Below are 22,749 nucleotides of genomic sequence, written 5' to 3'. Positions count from 1 at the left end.
CACACTCCTATCATGCCAAGTCAGCCCGTACATGCTGGTACAGGGTGACTGTAAGTGATGTGCATACCCCATACTGCTGGCAGCATCAATACACAAGGGGGGCAGCTAGCCAGGTTTCAGCATGTACTGGCTGACTTGGCATGATAGGAGTGTGATTGCTAACAGCTCACGCGATCTCACGCAGGCCGCATCCCGAGGGGCCGCATGTTGGACGCCCCTGGGCTAGATGCTCCGAATGGTTATCTGCTGTAAAATTCTATGTTTTCCTAAAACATTTCAGCCCTTTTGATGTCCCTTCTCCTCTCATTTATGTACTTAGTGTGGAGAGTTTGTTTTCTTTTTCCAGCCTTTGGCAGTGTTACAATTGTTTTTTCTTTGTATTTTTTTTTGTTTTGTTTAAACCACCCCCCCCCCCCAGTTGGTATGACCTGGTTTCTACATTTGTTTGTTACAAAGTTTGCTTCTGCATATTTGGTCTATACATTTTTAAGGCTGAGTTTCATCCATATAAACAGATACTGTTTATACAGATACATACTCATCCATAGGCATGATTAACCCCTTTAGTCCCAGGTTTTTGATACTTCAAGTCCCAGAGCAATTGTGCCATTTCTGCGGTATGTCGGTTCAGCGATTATTACCCTTTCCTGCGAATAGTGTACCCATGTAAACTATATATTGTTTTTTTAAAGAGAGAGAGCTTTCTTTTAATACCATAGTTAGATAATTAGCAGACAATTTAGGATGCAAAATTTTGTGAAAACTAGCATTTTTTAAAATATTTTCCCCTCTGAATCCTCCCAAAATTAGGGAAAATTATGGAAAATCCCCTCCAAATTTTTTCAGAAATACTTCATTCATATAGAATTTCCATACTTTCCCAGCACTTATAGGAAACATACTATAATGTGTACATTATTCTTTACAAAGCCATAGAATTTTTACATTAGCTATGATGGGTATATATTTCTGTAAAGCAGACAACCCAGACTATGGTTTTTTCCACCAACACTTCTGTGTTGCTTAGATTTTTTTGCACAGAGTATGTGTTACAGCAGCCTAAATTGTTTAGCTGCATCTCTGGATTACGGAAATACCCCACATGCTTAGTTTTTTTTTTCTTTCCAGAGGGCCCTTACATATAGTACCCTATAGGGTAGTATTTTTTGCACTTATGGCTTAACGAGCATGGGGGTAGGAGGGTTATACCTTTTAGATGTTGTGTTAGGGAAATGTGATGTAAGGGTTTTTTCTTTTTTATTATCTTTTTTTATAATTTTTATGTAACTGTTTTGTGGCGTTGTTACAGGAGATCGGGCAGCAAAAAGCGGCAGGGATGTGTCAGTGCCGCTGCAGGAAGGTCAGGATGTACCGTTACGTCCATAGGAGTTTCTGGAGGTGCGTTTTATGGACGTACCGGTACGTCCATAGGGGACTGAAGAGGTTAACATATGGTTTGACCCGATTTCAAACTCTGTGTCAAAACCTGCTTTCTCTGGTCTCCTGGTCAGTTTCTTCTTCCTCTGGGCAAAGGAGCAGTGTGTATGTGTCCATTACCACTCCTACTCATATTCTGCCTACTCGCTGTCCACTTTCTCCTTATATATATATGAATATAATTTGTTTTTTTCCCCTTATTCTTCAATAGTTATGCTATTCATGGATACCTACTTTATGACAAAACATGCATCCCATCACATGAGCGTAAAAACCCCTCCACTCCATTTTTTTCCACTGTTAGTTCCCCATAAATGCCAAACCAAATAATAAAACTAGCAAACTAAATACTTTTCTGAAAAGTCCACTCCCCATCCCTTAGCATATACATGTTGATTGTACATGTGGTTAAAAATGTCCTTAAAGTTGCATCTGGTTCAATTGCCGGAGTATATGGCAGCGTATTAATTTTACTTTTTTGTCTCTCGCTCTGGCTAAACAAAACTTTTCTGTTTTGTCTTACCTGCCCTATGTGACAGGAGACATTTTTTATTACAGATGTGCACTAGTCCCACTACTAAATTGGAAGTTGCTCCATAGATGTACAAGAAAGCTTCTCATGCATGAATGAAGTTGCTGCAAACTGATGAATTATTTTTCATTTTGATGTAATGTATTTTTGTTTTTCAGTATTGTTTATTGTCTAATAATTATTTTTTTATTTTGTTAGTATTTCATATAAAAATATTACTCATCAAATGTAATCACAACATCCAAAATGTTGATGTGGCTTCTACGAAGTATTCTTAAAGACAGCTATTTCCATTTACACACATCATTATGCCACCCATACAATTTCAGCCATTGTGCCAATCGTGCACTTCTAGATGCCCTAATATATGCTGTTGAAGTAGTATAAACAGGACATCCCTCTTGAAGATGAACCCTGCAGAAAAGCAATTATCTTATTTACACTATCCTGGTGGTAGGCATACAAAATTGCAAGAGAAACTCAGTTGCTGTATATTCCAATGATATCTAGACAACATGAAATCCCTGAGTCCAGATTTCACAAATCTAGTCTATATATTAGAAATCAATAGTGCAGCTTCCTGTTTCTGATTGAGTTTTGACGTCCATCTTCCTGAAACACTGTGTTACACAGGAAATGGGAAGTGCTGTTCTGTGTGAGATAACAGAACAGCTGCAAAACACTAGCAAGGATGCTGGGGAACAAAAGAATATACAATGTATTTTATTTTCCTTTATTCAGATCCAGATGCGTGGTCAGATCTATGTATGCGCTCTCTCTGATTCGGGTGGGCTTGCCCAGCACCCAGGTTGCATTCATAGAACATGCCACACCACCCAGGTTGTACTCGGAGGGCTTGCCCAGCACCCAGATTGCACCCATGGGAACTGTCACATTTCTAAATCTTCATTATCTCTCCCCTACGTTTCTCTTTATTTATTTCATTACGATTACTACGTCTTTTTCACTTACCTTGATGATGTCCTGTGCTGTGGGCGCGATGCCTCTGACTTGCTGCTCCATAGAAGTGTGTGCAGTTTCACTGCTGAAATCATATCATGATGTCAGAGGCATAACTAGAAACCACAGGGCCTGGTGCAAAAAATTCCCGGGCCCCCCAACTTCAACAGCTAGTCTGTGGCATTGTTGCCCCTACACAACTGGTCTGGACCTTCTTTGCCCCCTTCCAACATACAACATATGTAAACACACAAATTACACACACTTACTCATACTCACGAACACATACTCCATCTCACCCCACTTACACATCCATGCACACACACAAAAGTACACATCCATGCTCACACACAATTACACATCCATAATTACATAGATACAAACACATATACATACATCCCACCTTCCTCCTGCCCCCGCTTACCTCTCACCACTCCTGCAGCTTGGTATCCGGCTGCTCCCACAGTGTGATTTGGTTACGCTCCTGTCTCTATGTGCAGGTTCAAAATAGTTTAGAAAGAACCTTCCGACCTGGATCGATGCAGTCCAGGTTGAAGGGGCCCTTTCTAAACAATTTTGAACCATTACAAGGAGACAGGAAGAAGGGGTCACATGGGTCACACCTGGCCTCCTAGAGCTGTGACCCCTGTAGTTACATCAGTGCATGATGTCATATTCTAGCGTTGAGCATCAAGTTGAGAGAGGGGCGCAGAGCAGTTGCTGAAAACCTTTCATGAACGAGCCTCTCATTCGTGAGTTTCCAGCAACCAGTCAGTGCCCCTCTTTCCTCTGCTCCCTGCCGCCACCCTCCTCCATGTGCTCCTGACTGTGTATCCTCCACTTATAAGAGTGCTCAATGTTTCCCTCTATTCCAACAACCTCACCAGACTGTGTTATGGAGGTGGGAATGTGGAGGGTGGATTTGTCCCTGGGGACAAATGAAGGTTTTTGAGCTACTATGTAAAATAAAGCCCTAGAGAAGGTGGGACATTAGACAGCATCTACTCCCAGAAGGGACCCTTTCTATGCTTTTAGCAAAAATAAGTGGAAAACGGCCCCATGTAAAGCAGCTAAACAGTTTTTGGTGAGGCTGTCAGGTACATTAAACTCTGTCATGCACTCTTAATGCCTGGGCCTATTTTTAATCTCAGTGCAGCTCTGCCTCTGCCCAGGTCATAATAACCATAAAAACTGTAGTAAACAGATGGTGATACAAGAACTCCAGAACACCAGAAAAAGTAAATCAAAGATTTGTATAATGAAGTACTATCATTTTGACATTTAGAGCCTTGTGGTTATGAGGACTGTTTGCTTGGTAGAATAACTTGAATACTCAATTTATATTGTTTGTTAATCACCTAAAAAATAATTTTGAATAGCTACTTCATAATCACTCACTGTATAGCATATCTACCATCAGTTCTGAATTACCAGGACAACTCTTTTGTCCTGTCAAATCTCTTATTTATTGGGACTCTCGGCTGCATATCATGCACCATGCCTGAACTATAGGTACAGTTATATTGAAAATGAGACAGAGACAGTGCATCAAACAAACATTTATTGAGTAGAGTCCCATGTGACATCCAAATGAGATCTTCATGACATTCTCTTGAAGTTGGACACTGCAATGTTGGTAAGTATGGTAGACCAAAATAAGTCAACCACACCAGGAAGGTCATACAGGGGTGCATTTCCTCCCAATTATTATATTTTTGCATTGTCAAAAAGACCTCCCTCGCTGGCTCTTTTTTTATCCTTTGGACTGGCAGGGTAATTTGCAAAATGTAGACATAGTGTATTAGTCAATTGCTTTCAATGCTTCCTCTTTTTATCTTTCAGAGGAACTTAAGCACTTATCAGCATTTTGCAAATCCAAAACAAAATTATGTTGCCAGATATCTCTGTCTTGGTGCATGTTTTCAAGCTTCCGAGTGACCTTTTTTTTTTTTTTAGCTGAAATTCTCTTATTCTGAATAATACCCCTTGAGAGAGATGGACCATCTTTGGGCCAAATATCTATTTTTCAAATGCTGTCTGGGAGGCCCAACAATCGTACCCTTTAAATTGACTTTCATTTGTTGACTTTATTGTTAGCTAAAGTTGAATAGCACATTAAGCCTTATTATCTGTGTTAATTTGTCCAAAAAGATTACAAGTTAAAAAGGGGCAGATAATGAAGGCAAATGCTTAGGGGATTCTGTTGAAGCCATTCATGCATTGCAATAGGTAAAAACTTAATTTAAAGGTGACAGTCAGCTGTCATACGCATTAAGGTGCATATTATGGCCAGAGTGTCCTTTTAACATACAATTGCAATTTTTTTTTTGTAAATGAAGGTTGATCTTTTGTTAAAATTACCACTCATTCAGTTTAAGGGGTGATTATCTAAACCGATTCTCAGACAATCAGGAAAGGGAGCTATACAGTATTACATCTACAAAACAGCATCACCACCACCTTGGTACCCTGGGCACCTGCCTATTTAGATGGTGGGGCTGGCTAGAATGTTTTATAGCACATATCTTAAAAGCTGACATAAAATGTATTAAACTATTAAAACTGTTATGCTGTACTAGTCATGTTTTGTAAGTATAACTTTTTTTTTTAGATTCATTGTTTTCATTTCCACAATTTCTGCCGAAAGGCTATTAAAACTGGCAAATGTCATGTAGCAACCTTCTACATAACAGATATTGCACAGTCACTTCCTTGAATTCTAGTGTTGCAAATCTTAAAAAAAAATTAAAACACCACAGCTTTATGACAGCTAAGTAATTAATATCTGACATAATATTGAAAATGTTTTTAAAAACTAAATGTCTCATTAATCACAAAAGTATAAAAAGTGTAGTTATATTAACCTTTTTTCATCATGGTTTTATAATAAAACCATCATATTTGCCTGTCATAAAAAAATATGTGGTTTTTCATTCCCTGTCTTCTCTCCCTTACCCTTTCTTCTTACCCTTTTCTTCTCTTTTTCTCTTGTCCTCTTTCTTCTCCCCATCTCTCTTCCTCCCCTTCTGATTTCTCACCGTTTTTCTGAGGGTCACCCCTCCTTACACCAACCAGACCCCACTGTGCACAGCATTGCTAGCCTCCCACACACAGGCTCAATTAACAGAGACGCAGGAGAAAAATAGGGAGATGAGGCGATATAATGAAAGAGAAAGGAAAAGTAGGGAGAAGAAGAACACACAAAGAGATGAGAAAGGGAAATTAGAGTAGTTAGAAACGGAATAAGCGGGAAAAGATGAAAGTAAAGAAGGATAGAGAAAAATACAGAATAGAATAATGTGAGAGGAGAGTGAAAAAAAGAGAGAATGAAGACAAAGGAGAAGAGAGAAAAGAAAGAGGAATGCAAACTAAGAGGAAAAATAGAACATCATTCCCTCTTCACATTGTCTCTCTGACTCTGCACTGCAGGCTTCTAGGCCCTCTTACACGCCACACTGTACAGCGCACACCCAGCAAATACTTGCCCTGACTATTGACATACAAAAACTTTAAAGGACTGTTTTTGCCCAGTGTTCAATTTAAAACTGAGTAACACAGTATCATATAATTCTGCAGTAGTAACGCTGCAGTTTGCAAGATATGCAAGCTACTCTGAAGATAGGCTCAGGCTCTCCGCAAGGTAGGTGTGTCTGTGTGAGTGTTAGAGTAAGTGTGTGTTAGTTTATGTGTGAGTTAGTGTGGGCCCACTTGGGTTTATATGCCTTCCAGGCCAGAAGGTGCCAGCCCTCCCCTGGTAAACATCATTACACAGGTTAGGTACATTGATGTGTAAAAATGTAGAATTTAGGAAAGTGGCAAGTTACAGTGGAATGTTGTAAAGTTACTTTAATCCTGACCTGAAAAAAAATGGCCTATTGTAAGATAGTTTAGCTTTTCATGTTAGATCAGCTGTCTGCAACAAACAGTGTGCTTCTTAAAAAAAAAGTTTTTTTAAAAAGATAAATTAGTTAATGAATGCATTTCCGATAATTAATGCCTTGAATAGGAAACGTTCTTGAATGAAAGAAAAATTGAACAAAGTAAAGTTAAAGGGAAACTATCTTTTTTAAAATACATGAGGTTGTAAGGGACATAATCGAACTTAATAAAAAACAATAACACCATACATAACTCTTTGAATAAATAAATACACAAGACACATAATTTGGATGAAACAGGCCGTGATCTTTTATTTAGTTTACCAATCAAACAATAAACCTTTGATTGTAACCATTCATAACTTTGTAATGAATCTGCACAGATACTCCATCAAACATCATGATGAAGAAAACTTTTGCACCCCAGTTGGGCACCACTTCACCCAAACGGGTCACTCCATATATGACCTTAAAATCAAAACACTGAGAGGTCATTTCAAAAACACCCAAGAAAGAAAGACATTTGAAGCCAAAATGATACATTTTTATGATTGCAAAAACAGAGGACTTAATGTGGATTTGAGCTTTTTAGCACATAATCAAAACTTCATATAACCTGTGCCTCCCCCCAGCCTTATCTGTGCAGTATATGCCACTATTTACTATTTACAACCCTTTTAAGTTTTTTGTCTGCAAATTCTCTACCTTGTTGTTTTAACCCCTGCTTTAATCCTATATCAGAACATGTACTGGTTAGTTTTAAACTTACTTGGTCAGAAATGCTTTTGATTTGATAAAGGGAGGACTCCTGAAAGCTCGTCTATTATTTTAAATACTGTTAGTCCAAAAAGGTATTACAAGATTCTGCAACATTCTGTTTTTTTGCATTCTTATAACTTTGTAACAAATATAACCTAACCATATTCAAGCCCTTGGCCATGCCCAGAGCACACCTGACTTAATTAAAGAACCTTCCCAACCGCCCTAAATGCCAGAACCTTAAAGTTCACCTCATTGACTATAGGGCAACCTTACCCCAATAAAAGTCACATGCAATATATTATATAGATAAATTATATTGGTGGGTGGGAGGTCGCATCTTGATTAACTCTTCCATGGCGTCTTCAGCTCACCAGCCTTGCTGCTGCTCATCAGGCTCGAGGTCAGTGCAAACAGCTCAGTGTTTCGTTTCGCCAGGTCAGTAAACGGTCCCGTCCAAAACACAGCTATTTATAATTAAACTTCCTGCCAACAGCGCGACGCAAGGCACATGCGCGGCAGCAAGAAAAACTTGGTAAAGCGCTAGCGCGAGCGCAAACCAAAACATACCTGCATTACATAACCATCAATTTTTTTTTATACTACATCTGACCTTTCTATAACCTTATCTATATTCCCTATGTTCCCTATTTGGCCTCTACTTGCCCCCACAACATCATGCCACCCTGCCCTAAAGGTGCAGGCTTTATCATTTGGTGTATATTGCTCACAGTGTACAGGGTATGTTTAGCGTATAGAGGTACAAAATATAAAATTGGGGAAACTAACAGACCCACGTTAAAGGGACAGGCACTTCAATGAAGAATTACTCTACAAAACCAAAAAATGACATTAAGCACAAACCCGATCTATACATTGCAGCACTATTCCTGCAACTGCCCTCAACCTCTGTGGTCTTGATATTTCTTGACTGCTTGAATCGTAGGGGTAGCAGCGCTGGAAAGTATATCACATGCAGGGAAAAGTGTTTGGGTGAACACATCTACACACAAAATAGCTGGGGGAGGGAGGAGAGGCAAAGGCATATCACGAGAAGGAATTTGACATCTTGGAGAGAGTACAGACGAGGGCCACTAAAATGGTAATGGTATAAGGATTTAAGAGACACAGAACGGAGGTTTGTTGCAAAGGAGGAGAAATGTTAGAACAAGAAGCCACAGCCTAAAATAAGAGGGATGGAGGCTTATATGTAATGTAATTTACTGAGATGGTGGTAGATATATGGACTTCCAGCATCGGTGGTAGCAGCTAATAGAGTTAGGGAATTTAAGCAAGCATTGGATAGGCATAAAGCTATAGCGGGGTAAAAGATAACCATTGCGCAAGCCTATAATCATAACATTTTGTATCATCAGGTTAAAATTAAACTTCACCTGAGCTTTAATTGCAGGTAAAAATACTTCTATACATGCATAGCTATACAATGGCGCCCAGAGCATCTTACATACCACCCCTATTAAGGCTGTCAATGCAGAACTGTAATTAGTGGAAAGAAAATAATCCCCTAATTGTTTTCAATTAGATCTATTGATCTATCTATCTATCTATGTAATTTCTCTAATAAAGTATATTAAATGTGGCATTCTAAATAATGATGTCATATTCTGCATTTCTAATTAAAATAATCATCCTGCCCAAAAACAAAAACCGCTGGATATGACAAATACACAGGGTGCACATAGTGTTAGATGTGGACACAGCCATGGGTTGTGGCAGCATCACCCCGGAGAGGAGGTTGTGCTATAGGCAGGAGGAGGGGAAGGGACAGCAGGGGATGGTATCAGCGGATTCTTGTCGGAGGTTACTTATCTCCTTTCACTTTTCCCTTTAAGAGAGGGAGAATGCTCGCAGCGCCCCGGCTTCTATGCAGACGCAGCCGGACAATGTGCCTGCTACCGGGGAGAGAGTGCAGACTCTGTCCGTGGGCGAACAAGCAAAGCACCGACATCGTTAAGGGACCAGCAGGCTATTAGGGTGGGGGGAAAAAAGCCCCCCCCCAATCTATTGGGATTTACAATCAAACCAAGGGCGTCATAGAGGTGTTCGTATAGATCATACGAATACCATCTTCGGATACTTTACTAGCCTGTGATGAGGAGGAGACTCATGTGTCCTGGAGCAAGACACTCGGCTTGAGGTCAGTGGCAGAAATCTCGGAGGGGGTTGCATCTGCAGAAGACAGTGGGGCTTTGTGATATCAAATGTGTGGGGGATGCTCTTTGTAGAATACAGGAAAAGAGGAAAGAGAATTCTTATCGTCTCATTTTCTATATAAATATTTTTAAATAATTTCATATATATATATATATATATATTTATTTATTTATATCTATATATATATATATATATATATATATATATATAATCTCACACATAAATATATTAATGGGCTAAACTGAGAGTGATTCACCCAGAATATTATTTTTTCTAGTTTTAGTAAAATATGTACCCACGATGTGATAAGGTCCGTTATGTTTTTTTTAAAACTTGTAACTAGTCGCTGCTTATTATTTATTCATAAAATGATACTATAATACACTTTGTTTTCCATGTTATACAAACAAGTTAGTAGTTTATAAATATTTTCGAAAGAAAAAAAGAAACTATAGGTTGGAGCTCAATAAACTATTCATTTTAGGTCATGTTATGTGTCATTGAAATGGATTTATTAAACAAAATGTGGAAATGTTGTATTTGTTTTGTAAGAAAAGGGTATGTTTAAAAAAATTGAGTGTAATATTTTGGCTTCTGGTGGGTTTGTGGTTATTTTTTTTTTTAAAAAAAAAGTATGTTTCTTCATTGATTTACAAAGGAACCAAGTAACGAGAAGTGGTAATGATAACACAATTAAATTTGTTGGGCCAACATTGGCTAAAGTCACCAAGACATCCTTAATTAAACTTTTTGCCCATTCTGAGCCGATATGCATTAGCGGGTATGTATATTAATCCCCTTAGGTTGTTTTTTTTGGCCCCCGTGTATGTATCAAGCTGTCTGAATAGTTAAAACATGAGAACAAATAGTTGCATTTTCTTTTTTACTGTTAATATGTTGGTGGAGATTTTATGTGATATGAAAAAGTCTATTTTGCCAGTTTTATTCATCATCTTGTTAACTAAAAGTAGAATTTTCAAGGCAAAGCAGCATGGCAGGCATTAATCGCTTTATGCACAGTCGTAGACAGTGATTGTGTTACTCGCAATAGAGGTTATGTACAAAAAAGTTGTTCTGGTGCAGAGTTTGGAGATTATCAGCAATAAGTGTTGTCATTCCATTGGTTGCTATGGTGATAACACCATTTTTACTTTGGATCGAGAAAGTCTTCTTAAACTTAACCCACGTTGTGTTTTCCTGTAGCCAGCTCGGTTATACTGCTGCACAACCACAACGTAAATGGGTACCAATCCTTGGACAAAAGGGGCGCTGTAATTCTGCAAATATGTACCCCAAGGATAGGTAAAAACTACAAAGGAAGACACGAAAAGACACGACTTCCCAAAATAAACATTCTATTCCTTCAACAGGAAATAGTTCTTTTTTCAGTTGAGTAAAATGCTAGTATTAACTCTGAGGAACTACATGAAAGAATAGTCATCGAGTTTTACCATCCTCCTGTCCTGCACTCGGCAGGAAGTAGCTGATAAAGGCCCTCACTTGTTAAGAGTAGAACTTTAGATTTGTACTTGTGAGCAAATGGCTACTTTTAGAGCGGCGGTCATACTAATGTTTGCTTCACTGACCCTGTCAACCAATGTTGTCTAGAAGCACATTTAAGCAAGTCCTTTCTTATCTCTTGTTTCTTAATAGCAAATTGTTATGTGATGCACTAATGTTTACCCCTCACCATGTGCTGCAGAATATGATGGCACTATAGAAATCAATCAATAATACTGTCGGCCTGGCAGAGGCACCAGGTTTCTGCTTGTACGTAGTGTTCTCCCACAAACGCTTGCACAGAAGTACGTGTTCTTCTCCACCATGCTGGGTACGGCAATGAATCCTGTGACACCCTATCCGTTATATCAGTTCAATAACCTGTTAAACAGGCTTGGGCTTAAGGCCGGACCAGTGATCATAAGGCGGCCCTGGCCTTAAAGTCCAGCGGCCGCCTAATGACATATGTGCGGCTGACGGCTGTATATGCGCAGCCACCCACTACACTTTTAATGCTCACGTAGTACCCAGCAGTTGGCTGTATACATCCACAACTGAAGAATCATATGGTCAGAGTGTGTGGAGCTGTAGACTGGTGGTCCACTGGGCACCCTTGATGACAATTGACGGTCCGGACACGTCACGTGAAAACAAGCAGTTAACGACAATTGACGTGCCAGGACCGTCATGACTTGAAACGCTGTTGTTGTCGAGGCATTTAGCAACACCGAGATCGGCATCAGGGGCCATGTCAGGCCCCTCCCCGGGGCGTCAACATCCGCCATACACTGTATAGCGGCGGACGCCCGTTTTAAAAGAGTTTAGGAGGCGATCAACAATGGGGATAGGGCAAGAAATATCCTAGTTTGTCAAAATTTGCCATACACTAACATACATTTATACGCTATAACTACCATACAGTAACAGACACATGCTAACATCTTATGCATACAAACACCTTTCAGTAACACTATGCATACAAACACCTTACAGTAACACTAACAGTCTATGCTCATGTACACACATGATAACACTATACAATTTAACATTTTATGCTGACATACACACTCATGCTAATGCCATACTGTAACATAAACACCACCATACACGCCAGTACCACATGTACGCACACACACACTGGCTAACACTCTACATATATAAAATTACACACTATGGACACACACATACTGGATCTGGCACTACAATACAGCAGACATACTGACTCTAGCACTATACATATCCATACATACACCATGATACTGCAGCATACACACACACTCACAGACTGACTCCAGCACTATACATATGCACACTGACTGACACTACAATATACATACACTGACTATAGCACTATACAAATACAGACATACACACTGACACACACATGCTCACATACGATAACCCCCCTCACCTTGAAGAGACCAGCCACACCGTCTATCTTTTGGCCTCATGAATCCTGTGTGGGTGGAGGTTTCCAGCAGGGTCACATAATGTCTCCGCAGTAAAGCATAGGGTGCTGGGTTCATGATGGCAGCCCTGCAAAAGCCTGGCGACCTGGTTCCCTGGGTTTGTCGAACCCTGTCATAGCTAATAATGATTTTGTTAAAGGTAGTGTAGATGATTATATACCATATTTGTTCGATTCTAAGACAAGGTTTTTGCTCTGAAAAATACCCATCCTCTTATATTCGAGGTCGTATTCTAATCAGATCTAAAATAGAGATCTGACTAGAAGACTGAGATTCCCTGCAGTGCTGCAGGGGACCTGGATCCTCTTCTCTGGCAGCCGGTGGCGGTCTGACCGATGCGCGCAGACAACCTCCGCTGCTGCCGGCACTTCTGCCAGTTCTATGACGGAGCGCTGGCGTCGCATGACCTTCCGATGCTCATTCATGGAAGCCTCGGCGGAAGTGCTGGCAGCAGCTGCGGAGAGTGCCTGCGCACATCGCGGGGACCTTCACCGGCTGCCCCCACTACACACCAAGACTCGGAAGCACTGGGAGAAGTCTAGGGAGGGTAAAGAGTGGTGTATGGGGGGTTAAAAAGAATATCAGGGAGGCAGAGTGGCATATAGGGGGTTAAAATTAGTATCAGGGAGGCAGAGTGGCATATAGGGGGTTAAAAGGAATATCAGGGAGGCAGAGTGACATATAGGAGTATAAGGCAAATCTGGGAGGCAGAGTGGCATAAAGGGGGTGTAAGGCATTTCTGGGTGGATAGTGGCATATAAGGGGTATAAGACATAACTGGGGTGAGGTTGGCAAATAAAAGGAAATAAAAACAAAAAATGCATTTTTCTCGATCATAGGTTTTATTAAATTTGAAAAAAAAAATTACACGTGAATTAACATTTTCCAGTAAAAACTTTTTTCTTATAGGGCAGTCTTATATTCAGACTTTTTCCTAAATTAATATTCAAATTTTGGGGGGTCATCTTATAATCAGGGTCATCTCATAATCAAGCAAATACGGTGTATGTATATATAATCTCCTTATTCACATTTTTGTTTAACAAGGCCTACCTCTGGCACCTGAATATTGTGATGCTTTGCACTAATCTACATGGATGAGTACCCTTCCTTCTGCTTAAAGGGAAAAATGTAGTGTCCCTGACACCCCTACCACAGAAGAATGCATATAAAAATTAGAGCACTTCCTTGACCTAGAAGTTGCAGTCCTGCTGCAACTGCGTACCTCCACCTCCCTGGTCCACCTATTCTTACCCCTGATTGGCTGCCTGAAGCAGTCAATCGATGCCAGGAAAGTTCTCCTATTTATATCAGTGGTTGCACTTTCCATGCAAGTTCACTGAGGTCAGGACTGATCTCTGCATCCAGGGCTGGAGCTGACTGGAAGTGAGTGTCTGTTGGAACACATCTTGCATTTAGCTGGTGGTGGTGAAAGGGATACATTCTGCAGAATCCTACATGGATTTGGAAAATGGACCACTCGAAAATTTAAAGGGACTATGGAACTATCATAAGCATTAAAGTGCGTATGATGACTCGAGTTTCTCTTTAAGCATTGTTTAAGTAAGCATTGTTTGTTTACTTCACCTGGGACTGCTGCCAGTCTTCTGGCAGGCTTTGTACGCTTGCTTGTTTACCAGCATTTAGATGACAAATTTGCACACTCAAAAGGCTAAGTAAGCGTTAAAGAGCCTTGGAGATGGCTTTTAGTCAGAGTGGTAGACAAACGGCCATGACTGTTCCTAATAAATATTAGTGTTTTTTATTAGTAGCAACATACGTACATTGGTTGTTGAAGCAGATGATTTAATGGTGTTTTGCTATATACCGTATTGGCTGGAATATAGGCCGCAGTTTTTTCCCCCACTTTAAGTCCTACTGTTGTAACTAGTAAAGCCAGTGTACTTTCGGAGAAGTGAACAGTAAGACTTTAATGTAACTTATGTAGGAAGGGTAGCAATGGAACACATTATGCAATACATACCACAAAAAAACAGACATCTGCATTGCTAGTTTCAGATATTGAATTGTTATTAATTGTATTTTTTATTAATTGATTTATAGAGTGCCGTCATATTCCGCAGTGCTGTACAATAGTTCATATCATCAGTAAATGGACAGTATAATGCCCCATACAGCCCCACCAATGTACTTAAGTACATGGAATAGTTGAAAAGTCTGAAATATTCACAAAATAAAAAATGTAATGAAACTATAGCAATATGTGAAGTTATATACAAGAAAACAAATGGCACTATGGGTAAAGGGACAAAGGACAAAACCGTGGCCAATAGAGCTTCTAAGGCAACGGGCGTACGGCCCTTCAGACTAACTAACTGATTCAAACCTGGACAGTGGTGACATGAGAAACTGGTCTGGAAAGTGTCCATTGTCCTGCAGAGGTGATCTGCAGCTTGTCACATAGACACCAGTGGGTCATGGGAATAAGGGAGCGGTCACTGGGTGAAACAACAAAGGGAAAACACACTCAAACTCAACCTTATACACAGAGATAATTCATTGCATTTGCTGTATACCAAAGACCTCTGAAATCTGGAGATGCATTTAAGGTCACCCATGGTTAAAACAATAGGAGTATTTAGATACTTGGGAGTTGAGCTGCAGCTCAGTCAAAATCATCTTCTGTGGAGTCCATTGAAATCCAGAGAGGGGAGGAGAATAGGGTGAAAGGTGTATACCATAAAGTATCTGAGGGCTTGGGGGAATGCTTCTGGTAATCAAATAAGAACTTTGCAGATCTTGTGACCTCTTAACATCCCCAAATTCCACTTTTGACAATAAAAGAAACCTATGTAATGGTGTTTTTAGATTAAAATATCCAGTTTATATGTATTCAACCCAACTTGTATGTAAACAAATAGTAGCAGCCATCAGAACTTAATGTTTGCATCATTTACTTGTTCTTTACTCCCCTGTGTATTGCTACCAGCAAGACAATGCAGAGCTGATAAAGTTAAACAACCAGGATGTACTGATGCAGGCACTGATAGGTTGTTGGCACAGAAGCTGAAAAGGTTTATGTGTTGTGTTTATGTGGATAAATCCGCAGAGAAAATCAACAAACAGCTGGATCTACTTTAGGTTCATATGCTTGATATTCTGGAGAGCAGAATTTATACATTGTTGATGTAGAATTATACATTTAAAGGGTTAATGCTTGACCGAGATCTAGTTGCGGGGGGTTTCGATTTTCTTTGAAAGAAAATAATGAAATTATTCAGAAATACATACATACATCAGGCAGAATTTCCCTGAAGTAAAGCCGCTAAGGACAATGAAGTTTGAACTGGTGATATTCAGTGAGTATATGGGGAATTTGTAGAAGGGCCAGGAGTTTCCTGTAATCCTAGCATTAAATCTATTTATTGCTTTTGCTCATGAAAGTGCAATGGAGCATCAAGCTCCTTCCTGATCCAAGTGCCAATCTGCACAATGAGTGATTCCACACTTAAAGGGTCAGTTTACTGTCCCTGACAGCGGCACTAAAGAGGAATGCACATTAAAGTATGACAAACAGGCAATTGTATTTGGGGGCTTCCGCAGAATCCTCCCATGCATTTTCTAAATGGGTAAGAAGGAAATGTAGGTGTACTCAACCGAATAAAATAGTGATTAAAATACATTCAAATACTATAGCCAGAAAATGGCAGAGCCATAGGATAAATTGAGGTTTATCAGTTATTGGTGTAGTGTTTCTACATATGTGTGTCACCGTCCTTTCTAAAAAGCCACAAAGATCCTTTACAGCTGCTCAAAAATGTGCAGTAGATTGCACAATAGGCCATAGCCTTTACAATGATTGCTATGCTACTACATGGGAAGTCACATGGACAGATTATGTTCCTCTTGTTGTATACAGTAATGTAGGTTATCATTGACAAAAAAATAGTTTTATTTGGTTCTAATGAACTCCTTTAATCTGTAGACCTGGGGCTGCCATTTTTGTGATACAACTTTCCCTGCTCAAACACCACACAGGCAGTATATCAAATAGTCATGGTGTTTGTCTATTATATTGGGTCAAGATAATAGAGCTAAAACAAATACAAATTGCTAATATGCATCTGCCTGAGAACATTACAGACATCCCAACCTGCGAAAAAGTAATTTCAAGGAGGTGGCTTCACTGGCCACTCCGCCACCCCCTTACCCACCAAATATGTATGAACAGGCACCTGAGTGGTCCGATTCCTGTGTCCTGGTCTTCCTCTCTGGTAGACGGGCTCTGGTCTCTCTTGTGTTAACTCACCTGTAAAGTCCATCTACCGAGAAAACCCAGCACAAATCAGACCAGAGACCAATCAGGACGCGCCACAGACGAGAGCCAGTGCACAGGAACAGGAGGACCTGAGCGCAGCTTTTGTTTATTTTTTGAGAGTGAGAGAGTTCGATGGTCGTAGCCGAACTCTCTTGCACGCGCTCTCTCATGATGTTTTGCAGAATCTCCCCATGTGTAGTTGAACTTCTCCCCTCCTTCAGGTAACGCAGGAGATGTGTTCAACCAAAAACATCTACTGACATGTAAAATGCTTACCACCAGTCAGGTGGAGCCCTGGTGCTGTGGGAGTCTAACAAGACCCCTGAGTTTGAGGAAATCACTCCCAGTGATTTAAGTGGGAGCACTTTACTGCTTCAAGCAGACATCCAGAAGGGTGGGTATAGCTACAGTTTCTACTTAAGGTGATTAATTTCTTCTTTTGTCAGGTTTTAAGAATTCATATGAAAGTACTTACAAAATACTTTCAAAATTGTTAGCCAATGTATATATCAGGGGTTACACTTACCTGAATATTGGTGGTGCCCAAGGTCAGATTAAGGATTTTGAGGCACGGAGCCCCTCTTTCCATGTGCCCAACAAGTAAAACATAATGAATGTAAAAAAGTAAACAATAGTTTATTGAATACTCTTCTATATGCTCATTTAATATTTTTTTTATGCCATGCATTATATCTGTGTGGTGCATGTGACCTCTTAAAATATGGGTCCCAGTTCATGGTTAGTATTTTTTTCCGTATTCTCTTGATAGGCTACCAACAAGCTTTTTTACCTTGTTTTTCTCATATTTCTTTTCTCTTTATTGTTGAGTGGCTGAATAATAATGATAACACATATCACAACATCGCACATCCTGTATTGACCTTCCTGAATGTGAGCAGCTAAATTACACCAACCATTAAGTACCTAGTGGAGCGCTGTGTAGAGAAATATTTATAAAAGACTTAAAAAGCCTTTTGAAATAAAAAAAAAATAAACAGATTGACTTATATTCTAAGTTGGAAAACTGAGAATATAAAAATAATCAGTGAGACTGTTATTAAGTTACTTTGCTCTAGTTATAGAAAGCAAGTATTTTCTTGTTTCCTGGGTTCAGGTCATAAAACAAAAATGTACAAGGAGCTGAGAGAATAATAGGATCCTTATTTTTTGTCGTAGGAGTGAGCTCAGAGCAGAGTGGGAGAAAAGAAAGAAAAGCCTGTATTCTATTTTAAATTAACTGGGGTATGTGTTAAAGGATAGTTCAGTATCCCATGCAGCCTCCCAGACAAAGAATGTACGGTATATATTTTTTTTACTTTTCTGAGAAAGTGGTACATACGTGGAACAGCCTCCCAGCAAAACTGGTAGAGTTTAATTGCAGTAAGGGAATCTTAACATGCATGAATCTAAAAGGACTCCTTATTCAAGGACAAATTAATGTTAGTCTTTGCAGCAGGAAAAACGAAGTAGATCAGATGGGCTGGATTGCTCTTATCTGCCATTAAATTCTGGGTTTCTTTAATGTGCATTCTTTAACCTGTTATAAATAAACTACCTACTGAATTATTTGAAATCATACATAAATCCACAATACCTCTCTTCTATTAAAGGAGAACTTAGATGTTTCCTTTAACTAGGAATACATGATGAAAATGTATATTTAATAAACATATCACCTTGTTGAAAGTTAACCTTAATAACTGAGAGCTTTTAAGAAACTTAAAATCATCAAGATGTAACTGAAAAGTCTGGTTAAAACATTTCCCCCAAAATATTTTTCGTATTAAACCTATCCTAAATGTATCAACTATGTGTAGTTGCACATACCTGTGGGTTGCCCACCGAGCCCATGTACAGTCTAGGGATAAAATACTTGTATGGATGCAAAATAGAAGCCACAATTAAAGCACTCTTTTTACAACCTCTTGTGCATTATGTAGACTACAACTTCAAAGACCCTTATCATGATTTAAGACACTGTATTGCTGTCCCCGGTAGCTGCCTCACTGTCCTGCTTTTGCAGTGGTGGGAACCTTGGACCTGGGGAGATCCACTGGTCTTATATAGAGCATTGACAAATTCACATATAAGCAAAATGGGAGACCTGGAACCCTCTACTCCTGTCCTCCAGCTATAGACAATCTACACAAAGGAGAAGAAAGAAAGGAAACATGGGAATAATTTGCCGATTTGAGAACAGAACCTCATAATGTGTCCCTGCCCCCAGGAAGCAGTTATAATCATCTGTATATGTCTATTGCCATTTCCAGGTGGGTCCGTAAGATGGCGTAAGGCTGGCTTTGTCCAGAATATTACAATGCTTGTGGTTTGAGTACTGAGGATTGTTATTGTTTCTTGAGGGGGAGAGGGAATGAGAGCTTGGGAGATCTGGAGAAAGGAAGGAAGTCTGATTTTGAACAATAGCTGGAAACAGACAAGAAAATGGAAACTGGCAGCCAACAGGCTGGATATTACGACGCAGCTGTTAGCCTGGGAGGGCACAATTGATTAGCATCAACACACAACTTTTTACCACCACTACGTTTTTTCTTTACTATGATCATAGTCATTGCTTTAAGCAATGGAACTTTCTTACAGAAACATTCACTAGACAATTAGGGTGATTAATCGGTTTGTCTTCTTCTGCGGTTCAATTACAACTCTCATAATCCTCAAACAGCGTTCGGTAGGCACAAGTTAGCTTAAGGGTTAAATTAAGTTAAACAAGCGCTGGAGCGCAGCTTAAAATGTTTGCCTTTTAACCCATTGGATAAGCCCACACATTATTATAAATGGTTCTGTTTTAATTTAAAAACACAAAATAATTCTGACAATTGTATTGTTCCATGTGGTTTTAACTTGTGACAGCATTGGTATTGTGCTGTACAATTATTTGAAATAAGGCATTAGATTATTTAGTGGAATCTTAAAACTGCATTTTTTTTACTTTTTCTGTTTTATTATGTAAGTTAAGTATTGAAATCCACTCAGTCGATGATGTGTGTAGTCATTCTCTAAGAAACACTAGGTAGATCTGCATGGCCCATCCCTGTTGCTGTTTTTGGCACTCCAGCGTACGTAGTAGCGGGGTTCTGTGCAAAAGCCACAGATGGAGAACCACTAGGTTCACGGCCAAACCCACGGTGGGGGTAAGCACTGGCAGTGCACGTGGCAGCTTAGATTTCATAGGATCACCTGCGCATACATGCTTTGCTTCTTTGATTCACACTTACACATTCATGCTAACACACACTCCCCTCACACACACTTGCACATAAACAATCATACTAAAACTCATAACGTGAATATACACATTTAAGCAAAACACATGTTCACCATCCTTACCATGGGTATCATCGGGCATTTGCACTGTATATGCCATCAGCTAAAACATGAAAATTCTATATTTTTTGTCTAGATTTATAGATAATAGTGGATAAATCTACATAAAAACAGTGGACATTCTCTTATTAGTTTGTTGCAATATGCCTGTCAAATGAATATATGTCACTGGCATGAAAAAAAATGCTTTCTTTGCTTGCATATTAACACTATGATTTATTCGGCACATGGAAAAGAATGAGCTGCTTTCATGATTTTCATTAGAACAGTGGCGGATGACTTTGTGTTAAGGAAGAGATAAAGTTTGGTCAGTGCTTACTGATTGCTTGTGAGTTACCGTCACGTCCTGTTTCCATTTCCTTTTGTACGAGAGCTTAGAAGCCTTGTGCAAAAAGAGAAATATATCCAAACGGTTGTGGCTCTTAAAAAATCAGAAGGAACTTATGTATTTGGGAACTGGAGCTGAGCTCTGATTTTGTTCTTGTAATGACCACATTTAAGAACAGACGACCTGTTTACCAAGGGTTGCCGTCTTGATTGAAGGACTGTGTAATGCCTGATAATCACTATAGACGTTTCAAAGTAGAAATTGCACCCATAAGTCTAAATACATGTAACACAAGGGTAGCACAAAAAATATATATTTTTTTTCTTAGCATCTATAAATACAAATGTTTACACGCAGAAATGTTTATATATGCAGAAGCATTATTTTTAAAGGAACGGCACCTTCCTGATGGATATTAACCCCTTAATGACAATGCACGTACATGTACGGGCTCAAAATGCATTGTTTTCAACGGGTTTTGGGACCACCCATTGTCCTTAAGGGGTTAAAGCATTTTAAGGAGAAAAAAAAAACCATTTCCCCCAATAAGTAGTTCCCTGGGTTAACGCACAGGTAAACTGTGCTAAAAATGTTACTCAACGTCCCTAATGTTTTTACATAGACTGCTTTTGATACTGTCTTCTGGTTGTAATGAACATGTATGCAACGTTTGTGTAAAACAAGTTGTATAGTCAACAGTGACTATGGATGATGCTTATTGATGACAACTCAAGCTTGCATAAATAATTAGCCACAAATTACATCATACAGGCTAACGCAAGCCCCCGTAAAATGTGTCTGTATTTAAACCAGCACTCTTCGCCTAAAGTGCCTTTGGAGTCCCCACGTGCTATTACTGGCTATCCTCTTTAATGTCTGAAGTCTGGCTAGGAAATGCGACACACAACTGCTGCGGGTACTGTATCTACTGGCGATTAATCATATTTGGAAAAACAGTGACTATTGAAAAACCATGGAAAAACCTACTTACCATGTATTGCTAGCTTCCCAACTGACAATATAAATATGCCACCTACAGAAAAAAAAATATGGGAGTTCTGCTTTAAACATATTGCATAGAAGTGAGTAAAAAGTAAAGTTTAGATTTGTCAGCTGACACCCTCCCTAAGTGTCATTCTTATATCACTCGATGACCCTCTCTCCTTCCATCTGCTGCATTTCTGTTTCCTTCCTTGCATGTCAGAGTTTTGAACCAATGCTTGAATGCTGGTGACCCAGTTGAGGAGTTTTTCATACCATCAAATCAGAGGTTTCAGTACTACTTTGAGAATTATGTGATTAATGGTAACAAAGTACAATATATGCTTAGGTATTTTTAAAATCCTTATAATGTGGAAAGGAAAAAAACCCATCAAGATCTTCAACCCTAAAAACATAACTCTCTACCTAATGTATCAGTTTGTCTTAGTCTGTCAATTCTCGTCTTGTCATAACCCTTGAATATATGTATTGTATTAAGTGCTGCGTAAATTGTTGGTGCTATACAAGATAATAATAATAATAATAAGACAAATAGGCGTATTCGCTAAACGGCGAGTCCTTGGAAGGTAACAGAAAGTGTGCTTGCAGAAGCAAATTCTCTGATGTCAACTTGTTTTTGCTGTCACTAAAATCAACACGTGGCTCATGTACGGTGGACTGCAGGGTTATTCTCAAATGAATGCAGGAGTTGCAAATGCATCCAGATGTGAATCCCGAGGAATACATTTGTAAAGTAAACAACACATAAAACAAAAGTAACATGAGTCCCTCTGAACCCTCTTGGATGTAGAGGTCATTTTGTTTGCTGGCGGATCCAGAAATCTTGGAGCCCAGCAGTAACTGGGGTGTATAAGCTCACAGAATGAATCAAGCACTCAGCTGTGTATCCAAATGACAGTTATTGGCATGGTTGTCAGGGCCTAGAGTGACCACACTGACCATGTTTTATGACATATTGCTGACACTACAGATAAAGCGCTGTCTTGCAGTGTGTGAGATGTATAAATAACCAATTCTCTTCCAAGAGTTTATACATCACACATACTGCAGGGCAGGACTTTACTTGTGCTGGTCAGCAAGCGTGAAAT

At 39.4% G+C, this 22,749-nt stretch overlaps 1 protein-coding gene across 1 annotated transcript in view; it reads left to right on the top strand.

Moving 5' to 3' along the window:
* The first annotated feature begins 9,464 nt into the window (after nucleotides 1-9,464).
* The window catches only part of ARAP3 (ArfGAP with RhoGAP domain, ankyrin repeat and PH domain 3), a 62,935-nt gene continuing 49,650 nt past the window's right edge, over nucleotides 9,465-22,749 (top strand). Inside the window, exon 1 of the mRNA XM_053462554.1 lies at nucleotides 9,465-9,724. The gene's annotated coding sequence lies outside the window, so the exon portion shown is untranslated. The remainder of the gene's footprint in view (nucleotides 9,725-22,749) is intronic.

Source organism: Spea bombifrons, chromosome 4, assembly GCF_027358695.1.
Source record: "Spea bombifrons isolate aSpeBom1 chromosome 4, aSpeBom1.2.pri, whole genome shotgun sequence".
Classification (NCBI taxonomy): domain Eukaryota; kingdom Metazoa; phylum Chordata; class Amphibia; order Anura; family Pelobatidae; genus Spea; species Spea bombifrons.
The sequence above is the reverse complement of the archived record's forward strand: the minus strand, read 5'-3'. Positions and strand labels throughout refer to the sequence as shown.